An 11,721-nucleotide genomic window follows, 5' to 3' on the forward strand; every position below is an offset into this window, starting at 1 on the left:
CACACTCTGTGACTTCATTCCTCTCAAACACAATAACTTTACTTTTGTTTACATTAACTTTCAGCTTCCTCCTCCTACACATTTTTTTTTTTTCATTCATTGCCAGACGCCATGTATCCCACACAGGGTGGCCAAGGGCTTAGAGTTAATTGTTTTACAGGGAGGGGCACTAATCCTCCAGCAACCCCACTTGACACGTAGGGATGCCAACAGCATCTGGTGTTCCCAGGCGGTAACCCATCCAAGTACTAACCAGACCCAATGTTGCTTAACACTGTCCCAAATTAATTCACCAAACCTTGCAACTCCCATTCATCTTCACTCAACAGTACTGTATCATCAGCAAACAGCAACACCGGAAGCTTCCAAATCTCACCCACATTCATTAAAGCCACCCCCACATCCACTGCCCTACCCTGCACCTCCTTTACTACCCCATCCATGTATATATTAATCAGCCATGGAGACATCACACAACCCTGTTTCAGTCCCACATTGAGATCAAAGAACTCAGCTCACCATCCACTCGCACCGTAGCCCTAGCTCCCTCGTACATACTCTTCACAGCACTCAACAATTTCCTCTCCACTCCATATATTCTTAATACCTTCCACATACCTTGCCTATCTATTCTGTCATAAGCTTTCTCCAAGTCCATGAAGGCAGCATACACTTTCCTTCCCTTCTCTAGATACTTCTCCACTAAACATCTTAGAACAAATATCTGATCTACACACCCTTTTCCCTTCCTAAATCCCCCTTGTTCTTCTCCAACTAGCTCCTCTGTCATATGCCTAACCCTATCAATGAGTATTCTACCATACATTTTACCAGTCACACTAAGTAGGCAAATACCCCTATGGTTACCACATACTTCTCTCTCCCCTTTTCCTTTGTATAAAGGAACAATTATACCTGATTTCCAGTCCTCTGGAACCCTTCCCTCTTCCCAAGCCAATCTACACAACTTCCATATCCACTCCACAACAATCTCACCCCCATACCTAAGCATTTCACCACACACTCCATCAATTCCTGGGGCCTTTCTCAACTTAATCTCCTTCATTGCTTCCACTACTTCCACCCTACTGATCTCTTCCTCCCTCCTCTCATCTCTTCTCCCAGCCATTCCCCAACCACTTATACGCGCACTGCTCTCACTCTCTACATTCAACAAATCCTCAAAGTGCTCCTTCCATCTTCTCAGTGTCTCTCTCTTCTCCACCAACAATCTATTATTCCTATCTTTCACTCCCCTACTATTTCCCCTTTCACACTGCCTTACTTTCTTTACCTCCTTCCAAAACAATTTCTTACTCTCCCTCCATTTCACACTCAGATTCCTCCCAAACTCTTCATCCACTTTCTTTTTACTCTCCTTCACCTCCCTTCTCCTGCTCACATATACCTCTCTCTTCTCTCTCTCATCTTCTCCCCTACCTCTACTCGCTAACCATTCACTATATGCCCTCTTTTCTTTTGTTCCACACCTCGTTTCACCTCATTATTCCACCATGCTGTCCCTTGCACACCCTTGCATCTCCTCCTCACTCCACAAACCGCCTCACACACGTGAAAAATCCGTTTGGTATTGCAATATTCTGATTCATCACCAAATGAATTTTTCATTACCAAATTGGCCCACATTTGGTAATGAAAAATACCAAATGGCAACCCTGACAGGGAAGGGGGAAGGGAGGAGGAAGGAAGGGGTGAAGGGTCCATGGTGTAACAGCTGTTCGGCGCCGTGCAGCAATTTCAAATTACGGATGGGAAAAAATTCGGATTTGGGGGGGATTTTTTATTTATTTATTTATTTTTTGGCCATTTTTCGTTCCGAAGGTCCAGGCCCACAATGTCCGGTAAGTGAGATGTCCGGAAAGTACAGGGATTACTGTATTTTGAACAAAGGTTAATGATCTAGTTGCATTTCAGCTCCCTGCAAATCCTGACATTGAGCTGACTGGGGAGGATCAGGCTGTTATAATGCTGAAAATAGCAGAGATGTACAAAACAAAGATGGCATTTCACAATGTTTTTTGGTGATAGACTAATGCAATAACTTGATATAAGCTCAAAATGAAACAATTTATAATTGCCATATTTTTTAAATATTACTTCCTAAGGAGGGATTGCCTTTGTGTTGTGAGATAAAGTGCTTATGTTTATCCTAAGTTTCAAGTTTACTGCTGTGTGTTTCTATGTATTTTTTAAAGGAAATGTTTGTTTGGTGTGAATTGCCCCACCATGAAAATTGCAAGGGGCAAATCAGACCACATTTTCCATTGCACTTTAAACACATTACGGTACAAGAACTGAATTTTGTTTTCTCTTGGAAGGAACAGTTATTGCAGGCTCGTGGCCTTTGGTTCCTTCTTCCTAGCATAAAAAAAAAAAAAAAAATTACCCTCAACACATTTCTTAACCCCTTAAACGCGGATCGTCGCGTTTGCGACGCTCGGCGAAAAGGACATAATGGCGGAGCGTCGCGTTTGCGATTCTAGTAAATTTTGAATAACCGCGGGCAAGCAGGCTCCAGCTGGTATTGTCTATCAGTACCACCACCCTTTAGCTACAATTAGCATACTTTATCTTTATACTACTGACTTCTGTTGTTGCCAAGTATCGTGTTTTCCCCCCGTCCCCCCCCACCATGGCCCGGCCAGCCTGGCTGTGATACGTGGCAGCGCTCTGAGTGGTCAGAACTGTAAATCTGCGCTCTCCTCTCACAAGCAGTTTATGCTAATAGGAAACGTTTGTTCCCCAGTTGTAACACTAGCTTTTTTACGCACGGTTTGCCCCTGTTTAGCGTCAGTTTACCGCAGGCTTTCAGAGTGACATTATGGCGAGTTCTAGCTCTTCCGAGTCAGTGCAAGAGACCGATAGGAATGAGAATAAAGTGACGGGCGTAAGGCAGAATAAAAAGCGCGCCGCGGTGATCTTTTGGGAAGTAATATGATTGAAAATAATGTAGTATACATGTTTTTAGCTGTGAAAATGGAAATGTTTGTTGAGTGACGGGAAGACCACCGCTGCGCTGCATGTCGGCCGTACGCTCCGTTGATTTTAGCCTTATTTTCAGTGCTTATTGTACAAATATGGATTCCAAACTACCTTTACGTTGTAATATAAAGTTTACTGTGACAGAATGAGGCTGTGGTAGAGAGGAAACCAGGTTGCTGGAGGTGTGAAAGTGAAGATTTGGTTACCCAACTTTGCAAGTCTCCACAAGTCCTTGGGTAGTCCACGAAGGCTCAACACCTGTCTCTGGAGAAAGCTGAATGTAAGTACTATCTGCCATACCAAGTATAATGTTCTAGGGTTAATCTCTGATTTTTGGCTAATATTTTCCTACAGGTACTCAGACCGCGATACAACCCCGCCACTCAGGGGTCGTCGACTGTTCACGGCCGCGTTTAAGGGGTTAAGCATTCACTTAGGCTATGCCTGTTAATCTGACCAATAAAGCTTCACTATTAGATTGAATTTTCTTTGCCATATTCTAAAATTATATGCAAAAAAGTGGTCGGATTTTGCCCCATTAGATGGTACCAAAAGCTGACCACAATTTTTATCACCACATAGTTTCATACGTACCGTAACTAATTATCTGAAATTGTAAAAAAATTGTGATTAATATAACTATTAATAAAAAATCAGGTGTCAGAGCTAAAATGTGCTAAATTACTGGAAAAATCCTTTACAGATCTTCAACATGCCTTGGCAGTTTTCTGTTTTGCATAAATAGCAACTTAGAGAGCAAATACATGTACTGTATTTGCACTGAAAATCAATATTTATACAAAACAGAAGTCTGTCACGGCAAGTTGTTGAGCTAGAGGTGAAAAAGTGTCGCTGACTTCAGCAGAAATTTCTCCCTCAATCCTGATTTTTTATTAATAGTTAAATAAAACACAAATATTTTTACAAAACTTAAGATAATTAGGTGTGTACGGTATGAACCTATGGGCTATGATGATAAAAATTATGACATTTTCCAGTTAAAAGTGCCAATTCAGTAAATAACCACCAATTCAGTATTTCGTCACACCTGTAAGTTACATTTACCTGTTGAAACATTTCCCTTATCATTATCACATGTTCCTTAAGCCATACCTATGATTGTTCTAGCATAATGGAAGAAACTCATTCAACACACTCAAATGTTAATATCATTTACCAATTTCCTAACTGGAGCTAAGGTTAGGTTAGGTTAAATTATTAGGTAGTTGGACTAGATTAGGTTAGGCTTAGTTAAACGCTTGCATTAGGGCAGTCCCTTCCGACATTATCTATCTATCTATCTATTTCTATAGCCCGACGCCCTAATCTCGCAAAGGGTGGCCACAGACAAAACGCCTCCATGTCGCTCTGTCACCCACCATTTGACTACCCCCCCCAACTCACCCCCCCCTCCCTCATATACCTCTCAACTCCATCCCTCAACCTCATCCTCGGTCTACCTCTCCCTCTCCCTCCCTCCACCTCATCCTCGGTCTACCTCTCCCTCTCCCTCCCTCCACCTCATCCTCGGTCTACCTCTCTCTCTCTCCCTCCCTTCACCTCACCTACATACACCCTCTTAGTCAGTCTTTCATTCTCCATTCTCTTCACATGTCCAAACCACCTCAGTGTACCGGTATTTCTCCTAATCTTCTCAACCACATCCACATCCACTCCACAGCATTCCTTCACTTCTTCATTCGTCAACCCGTCCCTCCACGTCACTCCACATGCTCCTCTCAAGTAACTCATTTCCACTGCTCTCACTCTTGACTTGTTCCCCTCTTGCAAGGTCCATGCCTCGCTTCCATACATCAGGGTAGGGATCACAATACTATCATGCAGTGACTTCTTAATTTCCATACTCACCTCCCTATTTCTCATCACTGCTTTCAGTGTACTAACGACCTTCCTTCCCTGCTGTACCCTTTCACGCACTTCATCCCCCAAAGTTCCATCCTTACTCATCACACTACCCAAGTGCTTGAATGCACTCACATTCTCCATATCCTCACCATCCAACTTCACTGCACACTCTGTGACTTCATTCCTCTCAAACACCATAACTTTACTTTTGTTTACATTAACTTTCAGATTCCTCCTCCTACACACTGTTCCAAATTCATTCACCAAACCTTGCAACTCCCATTCATCTTCACTCAAAAGTACTGTATCATCAGCAAACAACAACACCAGACGCTTCCAAATCTCACCCTCATTCATTAGAGCCACCCCCACATCCACTGCCCTACCCTGCACCTCCTTTACAATCCCATCCATGTATATATTAAACAGCCATGGAGACATCACACAACCCTGTTTCAGTCCCACATTGAAATCAAAGAACTCACTCAGCTCACCATCCACTCGCACCGTAACCCTAGCTCCCTCGTACATACTCTTCACAGCACTCAACAATTTCCCCTCCACTCCATATATTCTTAATACCTTCCACATACCTTGCCTATCTATTCTGTCATAAGCTTTCTCCAAGTCCATGAAGGCAGCATACACTTTCCTTCCCTTCTCTAGATACTTCTCCACTAAACATCTTAGAACAAATATCTGATCTACACACCCTTTTCCCTTCCTAAATCCCCCTTGTTCTTCTCCAACTAGCTCCTCTGTCATATGCCTAACCCTATCAATGAGTATTCTACCATATATTTTACCAGTCACACTAAGAAGGCAAATACCCCTATGGTTACCACATACTTCTCTCTCCCCTTTTCCTTTGTATAAAGGAACAATTATACCTGATTTCCAGTCCTCTGGAACCCTTCCCTCTTCCCAAGCCAATCTACACAACTTCCATATCCACTCCACAACAATCTCACCCCAAATCTAAGCATTTCACCACACACTCCATCAATTCCTGGGGCCTTTCCCAACTTAATATTCTTCATCGCTTCCACTACTTCCGCCCTACTGATCTCTTCCTCCCTCCTCTCATCTCTTCTTCTCCCAGCCATTCCCCAACCACTTATACTTGCACTGCTCTCACTCTCCACATTCAACAAATCCTCAAAGTGCTCCTTCCATCTCCTCAGTTTCTCTCTCTTCTCCACCAACAATCTATTATTCCTATCTTTCACTCCCCTACTATTTCCCCTTTCACACTGCCTTACTTTCTTTACCTCCTTCCAAAACAATTTCTTACTCTCCCTCCATTTCATACTCAAATTCCTCCCAAACTCCTCATCCACTTTCTTTTTACTCTCCTTCACCAGTCTCTTAACCTCCCTTCTCCTGCTCACATATACCTCTCTCTTCTCTCTCTCATCTTCTCCCCAGCTCTACTCGCTAACCATTCACCATATGCCTTCTTCTTTTGTTCCACAGCTCGTTTCACCTCATCATTTCACCATGCTGTCCCTTACACACCCTTGCATCTCCTCCTCACTCCACAAACTGCCTCACACGCTGCGCCTATCTCTTCCGTGAATATCTTACATACGTCTTCCACCCCTTCCATCTGCTCTAGCTCATACCTTCCCAGTCTTTCTTCCACTATGCTCTTATACTCTGTCATTTTCTCACTGTCTTGCAATTTCTCCACTCTTCTCACAGGAGTTGCTTCCTCCTGTCTTCCTCTTCATCTCCTCAACCACTTTCTTTGCAGCTCTACCTTGGTCATCACTAAGTGATGGTCCGAGACTCCATTCCCCCACCCTCTCCACACTCTTGCATCCAACACTTGTCTTCTCATTTGCTCATCCACACACACGTAGTCTATCATTGCCTTTCGTTCAACAAGTTCACCATCCATCCTCCTCATTACTCTCCATGTATACCGGTGGATCATCTTATGCCGAAAGTAGGTGTTGGCTATTGCCAACCCCTTACAAGCACAGATGTCCACCAAAGCACTTCCATTCCCATCTACATCAGCTGGCACACCCCACTGACCAACCACTCCATCCACTCGTACATTCCCAACTTTGCCATTCATGTCTCCAATCAACAGCACTCTCTCGCTCCTCTCAAACTTGTCCATACACGCTTCTACACTCACCCAAAACTCATCTTTCACTCTTGCCACTCGATCCTCTGTCATGGCATACACACATACAATCGCCCATGCTTGTATACCTACTTTCATCCTAACCCATACAATCCTTGCACCCACTGTTCCATACTCTCTTATATTCTCCTTCCACTTCTTGCTTATCATCAGACATACTCCCTCTCTTGCCCTCTCATTTTCATTGACTCCTGCACATATACCTAAACCATATTCCCATTCTCTCACTCTTTCACCTCTTCCATTTAGTTTCAGTCAATCCACATATATCCACTTTTGCATCCTCAAGCACCTGAACAATCTCTCTCTCTTTCACTTCATCATTCACTCCTCTCACATTCCACGTTCCCACCCTAAGAATGTCCTTCGTCCGTTCCTTAGTCGTCAACGTATGGTCCGTCCGGGTCCAAGGCGCTTTGTTCGCTTTTTTAGTTAGTTCTTTTTACGGGGTGGGGCACTAACCCACCACCAACCCTTTTAGTCGCCTCGTACGACAAGCAGGGATACTGGGGGAGTATTCTTGAAACCCCCCTACCCCTAGGGGGGAGAGCAAACCCGAATCATGAACATTCAACCACCTCCGGGTGGAAGTCCAGCTGTGAGTTACGACATTATGCTGACAAATAAAACAAGCTGTCACAGTGAAACACCTAAAAACAACAACCAGGAAACAGATTTAATAAAACGTGTAGGCCTATTTATCATCCCTGAAATAATCAGAAAAATATTACAGACTACCATGAAGAGGAAGAACTGATTTGGTAATATAAGGGTTCTTCTACTGTTTACATTTGATTCCCACATGAAGCATCACTTCTGCCTGACAACCCACACAGGTTTGGTTATTAGGTTGGTTTAGTTATAATTAATTTGGAAGAGAAATGCATGACAAGTTTTATTTTCACTTCATTATTTACACATTTAATAAAAAATACTAAAATCCATTAATGTGCTGCCCTGAACAAATTTACCTGTTTGGTTTGAAGATGTCTCTGGCCATGAAACCCTGTGGGCTTTCCCATTTTAAAAAATGTGATTCGTAAACTTTCTAACCATTTCCCTTGGTAATGGACAGTTTTTCGTCATTTCCCCTCCATCCTAAAGTTCCCGAATCCCCGCGAAAACCTCACTATCTGTTGTGGTGGCAGAAAAGATGGCGAAATCAAATGCATCCAGGGCGAAAAGGGGTATGGGCAGAAGCTTGAATAACCCTAGAAATTTACCGGTCATTCTGCACATTTCACTGGAAATACATACATACAATATCACCTTCCTCAGTGTACTGCATACACACACACATTCAGCAGACAACAGAAGCCGTGGGCCCGTGATCAGCTGAGCAGTGTGAGCATAGTATTCGTGACGCACTTCCGCCATCTTCCCGCTGCCACACTAGCTCTGCTGTATTTAAAGTGCCCTAAGTGAATATTACACTATCAGGAAGAGGTATCTTTTTATTACGTAGTTTGGAATACCTCACCGTTAGTGCTCACCTTGTAAAAGTGTAAAATACCCAGGCAAACATTTATCCGCAGAAATATGGCGAAGGAAATGCTTCATATGTGCTGCGTAGCCCTTTAGACATTATTTTGAGCTTGGCAGTGAAATATGTAGATATAAAGAACGAAAATTAAATTGAAGAGGAAAGGTTGCGTCTTGCTGCCTTGTCTGACTCTCATCTTAAAACATTTAAGACCAAATGTTGGAGTAAGTCTCATAATTATGTTTCACTGACACGTTTATCGTGTAATAAAGTCTTACAGAAGTCTAAGAAGCTCTACAGATCAATGAATAATGAACTGTAACGAACTGAAGGAGTGGAAAGATGGTAGGTGTCATCTCAGTAATCGTCATGTTATAGAAAGCCGAAGTGATGATTGTAATGCTTGGTGTTTTAGGGTCGGCTTCCCGTCCCTCTAACGCCTAGTGTGTGGGTTCTCTTTCTAGACCGGAGCTTAGACAAATAAGAGAGAGAGGCAGTCAGACAGGACACAAAAACTCAAGGCAAGAACCTTACACGTATATTGCAAAAGTCTACAAGTGGAAGGGGTAGATGTCACAAGAGTAATTATTCTGAACGATCATAAACCTTAGGTCTAGTTTGTGGATATTAGTATCGCGCAGGATACTATTTTAGACAAGATCAAGTTAAGTGAATAGCACTACAGGAATCCTAGGGCAGCGAGAACAAATACTGTCACTTGGAGGAAGTCCAGGTTTTATCTATCATGTGGAGCTCTGTTCACTAGGGCCGCGGCACTGTTATCTCTGTGGGCAGTCTAACTCGTTTGTCTGTCGCGTTTAAAAGTCTATTTACTTCAGCCATCATTCCTGTAATGCTGGGTAGAATTAGGCTCGACCTCTCGTTCCTATTTCACCCAACGTGGAGCGGGGTCCTCTTTCAAGACCGGAGCTAGTGCAATAAAGAGAGGCAGGACACAAAAACTCTCGGCAACACCTTTACACGTATATTACCAGACACAGGACAAATCAGCAGATATTACAACACAATATAGAGCAATATAAAACCTTATCTAGGATATGTGTATCTCGCAGGATACTTGCTTTTCTGATACTAGTGACAACACAACAATCCTAGTGTATCAGGAGTGCAGTAAATAAAATTGCGCGCAGAGCGCGGGGGGGTTTGCCTATCGACCATCGAGGCCGAAGCCTCTGGTCATTAAGGCAAATATATATATATGTATATATATTGACACATATTTACATATATATACAAACATATATATATATATATACATACATACATACATACACACATCCATGCATATGAACATACACACTTTCATGCACACGTACATATATATATAATAATTTTTATTTTATTATTTTTTTGTAGTTTTATTTTTATTATTTTTATTTATTTTTTATATTTTTAACCTTATATTACTTATAAACAAAATACCCAATTTAAAGACCCTAAAACTAACCACCTAACAGACAAATCGCTAACCTAAGGGGGTTGTGACTCACTAGGAAGAGATAGGGGAGGTGCGGAGAGTGACTTAGAACGGCGAGGAAAAAGTTATGGTAATATTGGAAGGCGACAGATATTAGCCGGGAAGTTTATATGGTTTCCGCTAGCCAAGATACTTTGGCAAATAACTCTGATCCTTGATTTACACTTACTTTAGCTTTAGGAGCGAGAGCGAGTAGTAGAGAAGATTTTATGGGTAGCGTGAGGAAGGAGAGAGTATTATTAATACTTCCTTTCACGATATTCTTTCGCCGTAATGGAGGTATGTCTTTATAGGCAGGCTTATTAATTATATATATATCAGAAAGGTCCTCCGGATATAGTCCATAGATCTCGCTTCACAGCGTGGGGAAAGATGGAATGCTATTAATACTACTTTTACAATATTACTTCGCGGCTAGCCAATAGATCTTGTCTCAGCGTGGGGAGAGATAGAACACTATTAACATTCCTTTCTCACAGTCTTCCTTCACAGCAACGGGGGTATGTCTTTATAGACATCAGGGGTGGCACTCGCACATATAGTCACTCAGATCTTAGTCCACATTCTCGTCCTTTAACTTCTCACTGTGATCTGATTTGCCCCGATATCCATTACATGGATTCACTGCACAATACTTATTCTAGGAGAGAGTCACACCTACCTAAATCACTTATGTTACATTATCACCCGTATTTTCTTAGGGAGAAAGACAGGAACACGACATCGGTGATCCGGCTGAGCTAGGGGCACCGTGAAGGCAGGGCGAGCCGAGAGGGCAAGGGGCGGCTCGCAAGGGCCTCCTCTCGTGTCCGGGACTCCCTGTGGCTTCCGGACTGGGCTCCGGCGTGTGGCCCTCGGGACTGGGGCCAAATAGCTCCAGGAACCTCTGTGTCAGGTCCCGGTGTCGTGGGGGCGTGGAGAGGTCTCGCCCGGGTGTTCTGGGGAGGACCGAGAGAGACGGTGGGCTGCGGTCTCCAACGTCTAGAGGCGCCGTCAGGGGAGGACTGCGGCAGCGACTTTCACTGGGGCCCGACAGGTGCGTCTGCTCTAGAGCCAGGCGTAAGGAACAGAGACCGGGGGAGGCTAGGAGGCCTGTCCGGGATGCTCTGGGACAGAGAGCCTGGACTTCAGTCTCCGGCCGTGGAGACGTCCCTCTCCTTTGCACGCCCTCGGAGCGACCGTAGATCGTCTCACGAGGCTGGGAGCGACCATAGATCGTCTCTACCTGAACACTGGGGGAGCGACCATTGATCGTCTCTACCTGAACACTGTGGGAGCGACCATTGATCGTCTCTACCGGAGCACTGTGGGAGCGACCATTGATCGTCTCTACCTGGACACTGGGAGCGACCATTGATCGTCTCTACCGGAACACTAAGGGAGCGACCATTGATCATCTCTACCTGGACACTGGGAGCGACCATTGATCGTCTCCACCTGAGCACTATGGGAGCGACCATTGATCATCTCTACCTGGACACTGTGGGAGCGACCATTGATCGTCTCGACCTGGACACTGTGGGAGCGACCATTGATCGTCTCTACCGGAACACTAAGGGAACTACCATTGATCGTCTCTACCTGAACACTGTGGGAGCGACCATTGATCGTCTCTACCGGAGCACTATGGGAGCGACCATTGATCGTCTCTACCTGAACACTGTGGGAGCGACCATTGATCGTCTCTACCTGAACACTGTGGGAGCGACCATT

This window comes from Coenobita brevimanus, chromosome 48, assembly GCF_032717465.1.
Source record: "Coenobita brevimanus isolate Jiangsu-jjx chromosome 48, ASM3271746v2, whole genome shotgun sequence".
NCBI classification, from domain to species: domain Eukaryota; kingdom Metazoa; phylum Arthropoda; class Malacostraca; order Decapoda; family Coenobitidae; genus Coenobita; species Coenobita brevimanus.